This window comes from Hibiscus syriacus, unplaced genomic scaffold, assembly GCF_006381635.1.
Source record: "Hibiscus syriacus cultivar Baekdansim isolate YM2019G1 unplaced genomic scaffold, ASM638163v2 tig00110392_pilon, whole genome shotgun sequence".
Classification (NCBI taxonomy): domain Eukaryota; kingdom Viridiplantae; phylum Streptophyta; class Magnoliopsida; order Malvales; family Malvaceae; genus Hibiscus; species Hibiscus syriacus.
The window spans coordinates 88,041-100,774 of record NW_024062720.1 but is presented as its reverse complement, the minus strand read 5'-3'; the positions used below and the strand labels follow the sequence as shown (position 1 = coordinate 100,774).

At 36.1% G+C, this 12,734-nt stretch overlaps 1 pseudogene; it reads left to right on the top strand.

The window, feature by feature from the left end:
• The first annotated feature begins 1,637 nt into the window (after positions 1 to 1,637).
• On the top strand, positions 1,638 to 11,916 carry LOC120123362 (annotated as a pseudogene).
• The last annotated feature ends 818 nt before the right edge of the window (positions 11,917 to 12,734 follow it).

Genomic DNA, 12,734 nt, shown 5'->3' with positions numbered 1-12,734 from the left:
TCTTCAATCCCTAACCCTCGTTCTTCATTTCCCAATTGCTCCTCGTTTCCTCGTCCTTCTTCTTCTCCGACCATAACAGGTTGAAGTGGGTAGCCTTGTGTATTTAGTTCATGTCATGGAGAGCGGATTCACAGACTCGTCGATGATTCTCGATAAACCTGAAGAAAGGGCAAAAAATGGAGGTGTAGCAGATAAGGTAGAAGTGGAAAGCCAATCGGAATTCTCATCTGAGTCCACTCAAAAGAGATCACCGAAATCCACAAAGAAGAGTAATCGATCGGATCGGGATGAAGCATTGAATGTTGCATTTTTTTGGAAAGGAGCAATATGATAACAGTGTGAATGCTTGTTCAGTTAATGGTAGTCCGTTGGAGTTGTCAGAACTTATGGGAAGCATGCTCGATGAAAGCAAAAGAATTGCTAAAGATCTAGAGTGGAAGCATGCGGTTGATCCTATGGTAGTCAGTATCAGGTTTCATAAAAGAGAAGTCCATCCGACTGAGGAGAAGGGGGTGATTCCAGTATTCGAATGCTGTGGCCACTGGCCAGAAGTCCTTCCAGGAAGCCTTGAATAGGTTAGAGAATGTCATTGAGGATTCTGGCTTTTTGACCGAGGAGGCAGACCACGTGTATCATCTAGCAAGGGATGATGCTTGTGCTATGGGAATCATAACAGGATTTAAAAGTGGACCCCAAGTCTCAAACCCCATTTCGTTGAAGGCCAAAAAGAAAGCATCGTGGGCTGATAGTGTTGACGTAAGAACAACAATCAGGAGGTCTGTGGATACCAAAAAATTGAAGTGTCGAGTGAGCTCAAAATTTGTGGGGACTCAGACGAGGATGACTTAGATCTTTGTTTCCAGAATTGCCAGCGCTAAAACAACATAATAAAAGGAAAAAGTATAGATCGATGCTAAAATTACATGATAAAATGCTGACACATTTTGAAAGAAAGAAAAAAAGAGATAGGGCGATAAAAAAAAGAAGAAGAAGGACCCTGAATCTTCAGGACTAGGATATAGCGAATAGGTGGACGGTGCTCGAACTGGGGAAAAGTCTAGGAATTCAAATAGTTGGTGATGAGGACGAGGTAGTGGGAGAACTTGCCTTGTTGGAAGAGTTTTAACCAATTTAGTGAGGGAGGGGTGGTCGCAAAGAAATACTACGAAAAATTGTGATGTGAGAATTCACTGCGTCGTTTTTTGAAAGAATTTGGTTGCTGGTGGGGAGTTTTCGTGGCCTGAGTTGTTTGTCGTAGAAGAGCTGTTTGAGTTTTGTTTTTTTGTTTTTTTACAGGTATGTTGATAAGCTTGTGATTAATTGTGATAGCATCGGCCTTGTGGAGCAATTGGCAGTCTCGAATTGAGATGGTTGTAATCGGAAAATTCTTTGCTTTGAAAGATCTTTTCTTCTCTTCAATGTTTCGTGCTTTAATCTAGATTAAAGAATCAAAGGACGACGTGTGTTTAGCATTAGCTGGTTGCGGGACAACCCGAAATCCTGCTTGAAGAATGGTTTTAAAGGCATGGCGTCCTTCTTGGAGATAAAAATGGATTAGCATTAGTTGGTTGGTGTTTAGCATCAAAGGATATCGTTGATGGTTTAGCATTACTTGTTATTCTAGAGTCGTAAAGGCGATGTGTAATCTGGGAACTGATTTTGTTAAATTCTCAGTAGCAGGGGGTGCAGTAGTAGAGGGGGCAGGTTGTGGGGGCGTACTATACGAGAAGGATGAAGCGTTGCGAGTAATTTTTTCTGGGCCAATTGAGGGTGGTAACATGGAGATTGCATTACTTTATGCGATCAAAACCGCCCTGGAATTGTTCTTAGAAACCAGGGGATGAGGTTTGGTTCGTTAATTTTTGAGTTGCCTTCTGATTGGGTTTTGAAGTGGTTAGTGGATAAGTTCTCAAGGCCATGGAACTGCTGGCAGGACTTAATAGCAATTGATAAGTTAGCGTGTTCTTTTGGAGGTGTGTTGTTCATGTTATCCGATCGGACGAATTCTACTTTGGCTTTTCATCTTGCAAAGGAAGGTTTGTATCGCAACTATTTGTTCAAGGCTTGGTGGTGATGTCCGAGTGCTTTGGATGGATTGTCTGGTATGCTGTTGAGTAACGTGAACTACATTGTGCAGTTTTTCTTGGAGTTTGTCACGAATTGGGTGATTATTCTGGTTTTTGCTTGAGTTTTGTTGCAGCTGTTTTTTAAGAAGGCTTGTTTGTTTTAATGTTTTTGTTATAGCAAAGTTTGTATTTTCATTTGATTTTTGGGAATTCGTTAGGTGTCGCGTGACCATTCGGTGAGTCGTCGGTCTTGTTGTGTTCTGGCTGCCTGCATAGTATCCTGCTCTTAGTATTAGAATGTTAGCTTTCAAATAGTCTGATGTTGTTTAACAAGGCTCGATAGATTACTATAATTTAAATAAAATAATCTTATGGAGAAAAAAAATAAAAATCGGTCATATTAAGAATTCTAGCAATTGAACACCCTACGAGATTACATCAGATAAAATAATCAATAAAAAGTTATCATCTAAACACATTTTTAAATGAATATTATTCTTATAAAATATATATATTTTCTTTCTCAAATTTGTAATATTAAACAAATTATAAGTTGTGGGAAAAAACTATTTAAAAATTTATTATATTTACTAATAATGTTCTAATTTATTCTTCCAACCATAGTAGTATTATATCAAAAAATTATTCAATAATCCTTTAGAAAATAATTAATCTACTTCTTCCATTATTAATCTAAAATATTTTTAATTAATTGGGTTGTGTAGTGCGGGCATTGTTATCCAAACTTATTAGGTCATATCTATAAATATACATTATTATTTTGTGAGTCAACGAAACTGAACAAATTAGGGAGATATTAGTGGTAGAAGTCTTCAAATATTCCCCTTAACCATATAGTTTTACTTAATACTATTAATTAATAATGCATTTAATTGACCTCTAGTTTACAAACAATCTGCCTACCTTCCTTCCAACTTTTTTGGAGGAAATAATATATTTCTTCGCATTCATGTTAGATTAACGTTAATTAATCTATTTCCTCACTAATTAACCACAGGATTGATCTTTAAACTCAAATGTAAAAGAAAAACAATAAGATGATCATTGCATGCATGATACAAAAATTTATTCTTGAATTTTGTTTTTTTTTTATGAAAGGGCAACATAATAGCCGCCCATCAAGCGACAAGAAGAAAGAAATGGCAAAATCGAAGAGGAAAAAGCCGGGAGACTCTTGTATGTTGAGCACCGAGGTAGGGGTTTTTCCTTGCCGTGATACGGCGGCTGATGGATCCCACGGGTCAATTCATTTCACCCCAAGAAGACTATTTTGACTCTTCACTCCAACAATCCCTAAAGTCTTTAAAGGGTTTCATCTTCAACCCCCATCAAGAATAGCGCACCATTGATCCCTGCATTTATCTCTCCCCTTTCCTCGACGTTATTCAAAGCGATGGCATTTCGGCAGCTGCCACGGGTGTCGCTTTTCAGGCTGTTTTGAAGGTTCTTACACTTGGAATATTCGACGAGAAAACCCCAGGGGCCAAAGATGCTATAAACATCGTCATCACGAGGATCACCAGCTGCCGCCTGGAGCAAACAGACCCTATTTCGGAGGACGCTATGATGATGAAGATTTTACAGGTTTTAACCGCGACGATGCGACACAGAGCTTCGGTTCTGCTCACAGATCAGGTCGTTTGTACAATCGTCAACACTTCTTTCCAGGTGGTTCAACAATCTGTAGCCAGAGGAGATTTGCTTCAACGTACGGCGAGGTATACGATGCATGAGTTGATACAGATCATCTATTCTCGATTGCCCAACGTCGATGTTACCGAAGGGGAGAGTTCAGAATCCGATAACGACGATGTCGACGAGAATTCGGGTTATGGATGTTGGAAAAATATACTGTTGCAAAACGAGGCGATAACACTTACTGGAAAATATTAAATAAAAATAATCAATCAAATGATAATTGTGCCATGGTAATCCACTGCCTTAGAAGTAAATTCGGCCTGATGTGTGTAATCGCTACAATTGACGAACAGCCCCCTGAGGTTAGCACAGCGTGCTATCCAAGAATTCGTACACCCGAAAATTGAAGTGAACTTGAATGGTACTGCTCTTCTCTCAATTTAAACAAACACTCTAAAGAGGAATAGTGTTTTAAAGCAAATGTTTGATTTGGATATCTCATAATGAATGAAATTGCCCACTATTTATAGGCTAAATAGTGAGGACAAAATTGTCATTTCCAAAGCACAATTTAATTCTATTAAACATAGAATTAAATGCCTTTAAAAGATAGTTACAAATTGAGCATTAACAACATCCTCCACTAATGTGAAAGAATTCTTTCGTAAAGATGACAGCAATGAAGTTAAAACACGAGAAGAGCAACAGCGAGATCAGTTGCTTAAGCACTAGTGAATGTATCTTGAACTAGTACATAGTGATGATGGGCAATCCTTTTCTTAGATAAGTGAAACTAGTCTTGAACTTTCTAGATAAGGGTAAACAAATAACACACAACAAACCCCTTCATCCAACAAAGTCCTCGATGTGTTCACAAAGAGTATATACAAAAGCGTATATATGTTTAGCCCTCTTTCCTTAGGATTTTAATAAGTGTACTAGAAAAATGACCCAATATTTTTCATAGAAGGTAGCTAATTCTTCTCACTTACGTAGGTTATTTCATCAGGTCTATCTCAACATAAAACACTCAAACTAAGCTATGAAATAATTAAGAGCTTTTACAACAACTCAACCTCACAATAAGTAAGGTGAATTTCTTTAAGTTCATTTTTAAATGAACCACCCAAACTCTGGGATAAGAAATCATTAAGAATGAATATTCAACCTCATTATTCGGTGAATTCAATATGTCATTCTCACTAGGAACTCCCAAACTCTTGGGTTTGAATTCATTAAGAGTTTAATAAAACTCATCCTCTCAAGCGGTAAGTTCATCTAGTCCTTCGCGATTAGAACTACCTACTCAACTCTGGGTTATGAACTTATTAAGAATAAATATTCAACAAAAAATCGGTAAATTCATCAAGTCTTTCTCACTAAGACCACCCAAAGTCTGGGCTATGAATTTATTAAGAGCAATGAAGCTCATCTTGTGCATGTACATTATTTGTCAAAGGGATAAGTGGGTAGAAATGTACACTATGAGTCTTTCCATGGCTTCGTTTGACCACATTGAACTTAGATAACTAATTTGGGTATCCACTATGAATTCCTCAACTAATGAATTTTAGACCCATCCCCTCGACGAATCAAGAACCAGTTTTCGACTTAACCCTTTTAGAAGCGGATCAATTAGGTTCCCCTCTAAATTTAATCATAATTTAAGACACCCCATATTTCTAACATTTTAATATATAAATATATCCATAAGTGTCTTAGATAATGTGTAAAAAATTTCTCTTGCTCATTTACTCATTCATACTTGAGTAAAGTTTGTTATTAGTTTTAACCATAAAACTATACTTTAACAAACTCAAATTTTGTTCACACATTATTTTATTCTCAAATGATCATGAATTCCTTATATCTCATTTAGTCCTCCACGACCTTTTCTCATTCGAAAGGAATTTCGATTTTTTCCTAACTCTTCATAAGAAGTGTTTAAGAAATTATGAATATCATGACAAAGTTTATTGGGAGTTTTCAACTTTTCCTAACAACAGGAAAAATGATCTCAAGTTTAAAACAAGAGATTTCAGCACAAATTCTGAAATAGATCGTCTCTTTTCTTCCCTCTACTTAGGAAAATCACTCAAAGAGATTTAATAGCTACAACACACTTTTAGTAGCAATAGAGTCTATCATATTCTCATTCATGATATTCAACATATTAGCCTTAAAGAGACCATCACATATTTTATTTACTAAGACTAAATTTGGTATTCCACTCAACCAAATTAATCTCTACTCTTTTAACTTCTGAACTAAATTTTAAGAGTTTTTAACTTCGTCATAGTATTTTATAAAATTGGAATAGTGAGCATAATAATGAACAGTGCACCATGTAGGTTTCAATGAAAGAGAGGTGGTGCACTAGACACGCTTAAGTACCAGGTCTTCATAAAACCAATCCTAGACATGCACTTTCATACTTATCACACTACTTTTCAATAAATCATTTATATATTTCTTTTTCTTTAATTAAGATCTCTTTAAAGAATTATGCTTGGTACTACTCACAATAGTATTTTATTAAGCATACATATTTTAGGCTCGCACTACTACCTTATCCTTAGTAGTACTACCTTAGTCTTTACTAGTGGTTTATCTCATTTCGTAGTATTTACACTAAGTTTTAAAGACTAATTCAAAGGCACATATATACTAATTCATGCATCATTCTAAGCATAAATTAATAAGTAACAAGTCTAAATGGTGTGACCTCGCAGGTAGAATCATAATTTCCAAGTAGACTTGTTCATCTTCACCATGCATGCAACTTCAACCTTTGCATTAGAACCCCAAAATCTATCATGACAAACACTTCATCTGACCATCATCTCTTTTGAATCTTTCGAATTTAACAACTATTCGGTTAGAAGAATCTTCTCGTTCAACATCATCATCTTCATGATTCTCCAAAATTGCAACCATTCTGTTATCTTTATAAATTTCTCAAAAGAAATTATTAGTACGACAAGAGAGTTGACATTTATTTTCAATTTACTATTCATAAATGGAATAGTCTTACCCCACATGAAAATAAATAGTTACTCATCTCCGCATATTAACCAATCATACATGCATTATCTCACACAAAAATGTTAATCAACATTATAATCATGTCACTTCTTGATTATAGCATATGAGTTTTAAAATTGATCATTTACTAAGCACCAACATTTATAAAGCTATTTAATGAATCATTCAACCTCCTATTGAAACTTAAAAACCATTTAAATATAATGGTTATAATTAACATTCATGCTTAAGATTAAAAATCATGAAACTGCAACACTAAATGGTTAAACATAAGTTTCATGTAAAAATTAATGCAAAGCTTTATTGCATTTAAAATGATTAACCTTAATGCATATAACAAATGGGCATTTCAATAACAATTCAAAATTTATTATAAAAAATAATAATTAACCAATTTCAATATTCTCGTGAACCAAGACCCAAACGAGAACGAGTGAAACCACCATCGGCTAATACTTCAATCTGTATATTACTTTGTAAATAAACACCATTAATGCTATAATTTGCACAATTAATGGCCAATTAAAACTATTCAACGTTTCAATTCAAACTTATTTACAAAGTAATATAAATCCAATATTTAAAGCTATTATAATTGCATAGAATTGTTTCAACCCAAACGAATTAGTAAATAAAGATGTTACCTTTAACTCATATAACAACACCCTTTATCATGGTCCTTTAATAGAACAATGTAATGAGTTACAAAAATCATATTAGTGAAACCGTTATAACATATTAATAAATATATAAATTTTCATTATACTAACGGTGGTTATAACTCATATCATTATAGCATTTAGAAATGATGATTGCTAAAATATTATAACATTTAAAACATCTTTTTTCCAAAATACCTATTTTGTTATAATAAATGTTTTAAACGTTTAAACAACCATGAATTCTAAATATCATTTCTGCTTGAATTCTATTCAATGGCCATAAAAAAATGCTATTAACTTAAGCACCATAACCATAATCAATTCTGGTATCTTAAACAACCAAAAAACCTTAATGAAATTTTTAAAAAGGTTTGGAATGGTTCCAACAAATCCTCCAGCATTGATTCTGCGATTTCATATTGAAAATTTTTAATTTGTAAAAATCATGCGATTTAACTTAATCTCACCAGTATTGCTACTGAATTTGCTAGTTCAAAGCCCACATCTGCTTTGAATTTCAACTATGTTCGATCATAGCAGTAATATGAATTTGCTTCTAAATTGTTGGAAAAATATATTGCTGCAAAACGTTGTTTTAGTACTGACTGAAAAATATTAAATAAAATAATCAATCAGAATGATAACCATGTCGTGGTAATCCACTGACTTAGAAGCAAATTCGCCTAATGTGTATAATTGCTACAATAGGCGAACAGTCCCTTGAGGTTAGCACGACTCTCCAAGAATTCATACACTCGAAAACTGGAGTGAACTTGGATGGTATTACTCTTCTCTCAAATCAAACGAACACTCTAAAGAGGAAGAGTGTTTCAAAGCAAATGTTTGTTCGGATGTCTCTAAATGAATGAAATTACCCACTATTTATATGCTAAATAGTGAGGACAAAATTATCATTTCGAAAGCACAATTTAATTCTATTAAACATAGAATTAAATGCCTTTAAAAAACAGTTATAAATTTAGCATTACCAACAATGGAACACGTTGCGCCGTTGATATCTTTCAATTCTTATGTTCTCTGTTGAATAAGGTCGAAGTTGTGGAGAGTACCGAAGGAGCGACTTGCCATACAGCCGATGAAGACGTACAGCTTTTCGCATTGGTTCTGATTAATTGTGCTATAGAATTGAGCGGTGATGAAATCGGAAGACACCCAAAGCTTTTGAGGATGGTTCAAGATGATTTGTTTCACCATTTGATCCATTACGGGACTTGTTCAAGCCCACTGGTTCTTTCCATGATTTGCAGTACCGTCTTGAATATCTATCACTTTCTTCGCAGGTTTCAATGTTATTTTCTTTTTGTTCAGGTTATCCTAAGCAAAATGCAAATGGAATCAAATTAATGGTTTGTTTTTGCCTTTATTTTTTTTTTTTTTTTTGCAGGTTCATACGCCTTCAACTAGAGGCATTCTTCTCGTTCGTGTTGTTGAAAATTGCAGCTCCAGGAGGATCTTTACAACTCCAGGAGGTGGCATTTGAAGCAATCGTAAAAAAATTCAGGCAACCGACGTTTGTAATCGAAGCTTACGTAAACTACGACTGCGACCCCATTTGCTGGAACATCTTCGAGGACGTCGGAAAATTGCTGTGCAAGCAGGCATTTCCGGGGAGTGGTCCAATCGAAGGACTGATTATAATGATTCAAACCATTTCGACAAACATTGACAAAGACGATGATTTAACCCCTTCAGATCCATACCCTGTTGAAATTACACAATATAGACCCTCCTGGGTGGAACAACCAAAAGATAATTTGGAAACTTGGGTGGAGTATATACGAATAAGGAAAGCCCAAAAGGGGAAGATTTTGATCGCCGGTAGCCATTTTAATCGAGATGAGAAGAAAAGGTTGGAGTACTTGAAACATTGTAAATTGATCAGTGATCCCCCAAATCCCAAAGCTTATGCTTACTTCTTCCGCTACACTCCTCTACTGGACAAGAGCGTGATCGGAGATTACCTTGGGGATCCCGACGAATTTAACCTTCAAGTTCTTAAGGAATTCACACTAACTTTTGAATTCAATTGCATGATTCTTGATTCTGCTTTTAGAACTTATCTTGAAACTTTCAGGTCGCACGGAGAATCCCAGAAGATTCAACGTATCCTGGAAGCTTTCTCCGAGAGATTTTTCGATCAACAATCATCCGAGATTTTTGTGGCTAAGGATTCAGTGTTCATACTTTGTTATTCTCTCATTATGTTGAATACGGATCAACATAACCCCCAAGTGAAGAAGAAGATGACAGAGGAAGAGTTTATAAGGAACAATAGTGCAATCAATGGAGGGCAAGATCTCCCTAGAGAGTACCTCTCCGAGCTTTTTCACTCCATTTCCAACAATGCAATCACACTCTTTGATCAGGCTGGTCCCGTCGATATGAACCCCAGCAGATGGATAGAGTTGATGAACCGAACCAAACTAACGCAAACCTATATCCTTTGTGATTTCGATCGTCGACTGGGAAGAGATATGTTCGTTAGCGTTGCTGGCCCGACAATTGCAGCCCTTTCGGCATTCTTCGAACATGGCGACGAAGATGAAATGCTCCACGAATGCATCGAAGGTCTCATCTCTATGGCTAGGATAGTTTAGTACGGACTGGTAGACACCCTTGATAAGCTCTTCGCCTTGTTCTGCAAATTCACGACACTCATGAACCCTTATGCATCTGCAGAAGAGACCTTGTTTGCATTCAGTAACGATATGAAACCGAGAATGGCTACACTCTCGGTGTTCACCATAGCAAACCACTTCGAAAAGTCACTTAAAGGCGGCTTGAGGAACATCGTGGACTGCTTGTTGAAACTCAAAAGGCTTAGGCTACTTCCTCAATCAGTCATCGAATTCGACATCACTTTCTCTTCGTCGTCCGACTCCCTCGACGGTTTGAAATCGGAGTCCGGTGTAATATTACCCAGTCATGATACTAAATTCGCCAAACGCGAAACAACATCCGGAGTTGTCACTCGTTTCTCTCATTTTCTAGATTGCATGGAAGAGTCTATATCTCTGGGAATGAGCGAGTTCGAACAGAATATGAAGATTATAAAACAGTGTCAAATCGAGAGTATATTCGGCAACAGTTCCCACTTACCCCCTGAGGCATTGTTGAATCTTGCACGTTCTCTGATATTTGCAGCAGCTGGTAAAGGCCAAAAGTTCAGTACACCAATTGAAGAAGAAGAAACAATCGGATTTTGTTGGGATTTGATCATTGCCATTTCTTTAGCCAACATTAACAGGCTCCCTGCGTTTTGGGCTTCTTACCAAGATTATTTGCTTGTTGTTGCTCAATTCCCTTTATTTTCACCAATCCCATTTGCAGAGAAAGCCATTATGGGACTTTTCAAAGTCTGCCTCAAGCTCCTAGCTTCATACCAAGCAGATAAAACACCAGAGGAACTCATTTTCAAGTCTATAAATTTGATGTGGAAGTTAGATAAAGAGATTCTCGACACATGTTGCGAGTTCATAATACAATCGGTTAGCAAGATTATTATAGAATACCCAGCAAATATGCAGACTCAACTGGGATGGAAATCGGTTCTTCACTTGCTATCAGCCACCGGTCGACACCCTGAAACCTACGACCAAGCAGTGGAAGCTTTGATCATGTTGATGTCCGATGCCTGCCATATCTCAAAGATAAATTACGCTTACTGCATCGATTGTGCATTTGGTTCCGTAGCCCTTAAAAACATTCCCCTCGAGAAGAACTTGAAGATCCTCGATCTAGTGGCGGAATCGGTGAAGTTGTTGATCCATTGGTACACAACAGCATCGTCATGGGATCAACCGAGTAATTACAGTATTTCAAGCACTTCGTCAAGTGACGATAACCCGAAAAGCATAGAATCTGTCAACTTCATAATGAATCTATTCGTCAAGCTAGGCGAAGCCATAAGGAAAACCAGCTTAGCTCGCCGAGAAGAGATAAGGAACCACGCAATATTATCTCTTGGTAGAGGCTTTAAACTAGCGGAATATCTTGAACTATCTTCAACAAGGTGTATAAACTGCTCTAACCTCGTGATTTTCACGATGGTGGACGATCAACACGTGAAGATGATCGAATATTCTCGACGTGAAAACGCGGAGAGGGAAACGAGGAGCATGGAAGGGACTCTGAAACTTTCGATGGAGCTTTTGACAGATGTTTATTTACAGTATCTGCATCAGATTGTTGGGAATCCAGGGTTTAGGACGTTCTGGTTGGGGGTTTTGAGAAGGATGGATACATGCATGAAAGCTGACATGGGGGAATACGGGGAGACCAGATTGAAGGAAGTGGTGCCCGAGTTGCTGAGAAAAATGATAAATAAGATGCAAGAGATTGGTATTTTAGTACGTAAGGAAGATGACGATCTATGGGATATTACCTACATTCAGATACAGTGGATTGCTCCTGCACTCAAAGATGAGCTTTTTCCTGATGAAACCTGAACAGACTCGAATACTAGTGAGATTAAAGCTTAGTTTCAAGGTCTAATCATGTAGAGATTACCAACATGTAGCCTTTCTCAATGGCTTCTTTGTTCACTTATATATATATATTCAAACTAACTGACGATATTTAATTTTTTAAAATAACCATTTAAGAGTATATAAATTCATTTTATAATTCTACATTAAATCCAAAAATTTAACAATTAAATTTTATGTTAAACGTTAAGTATTTACAAATTTCTCTCCATTTGGTAATTTTCTATTAGAAAAAAGTAATGTCATCGAAACATTTTAGGAGCTACTCGGTTCAGGCTTTGATTTGAGCCACCGTAGCAGGCCAACAAGAGATTTGAGCCTCTCTACGATCTCTCTAGTTCCATTTGGGCTGCTACGCTATTGGGTATATATTTCTATTCTTATTTTCTATATTATCTTTATTAGTAATGACACATTAAATTTATATTTGTAATTTTTCAAAATTGAGACTTTAAAAGATACTAATTTTAAGTATTTTGGGGTTGAAATTAACCTAATCCACGTGCAATTGACTAAAGAAGTTTATTTTATTTCAATTTTAAACACAAGCCAATAAAATTGTCTTTTTAAAAAGAGTGTCTATAAAATATTGTTTGAAAAGATGATTTTACAATTTTTCGGTTGTATCTGTGACGATTTTATTTAAAGAAATATGTTTTTAAAACATAAAAATAAATTCGCACATTGCAACCGATGGATAAAAAGAAATAAATGGATACTGTATTAGGGTTGGTGGATGATTGAGCTAGTGACTCCTGGCTAATCTAAATGATACTGATATTTGGTGGATGTTC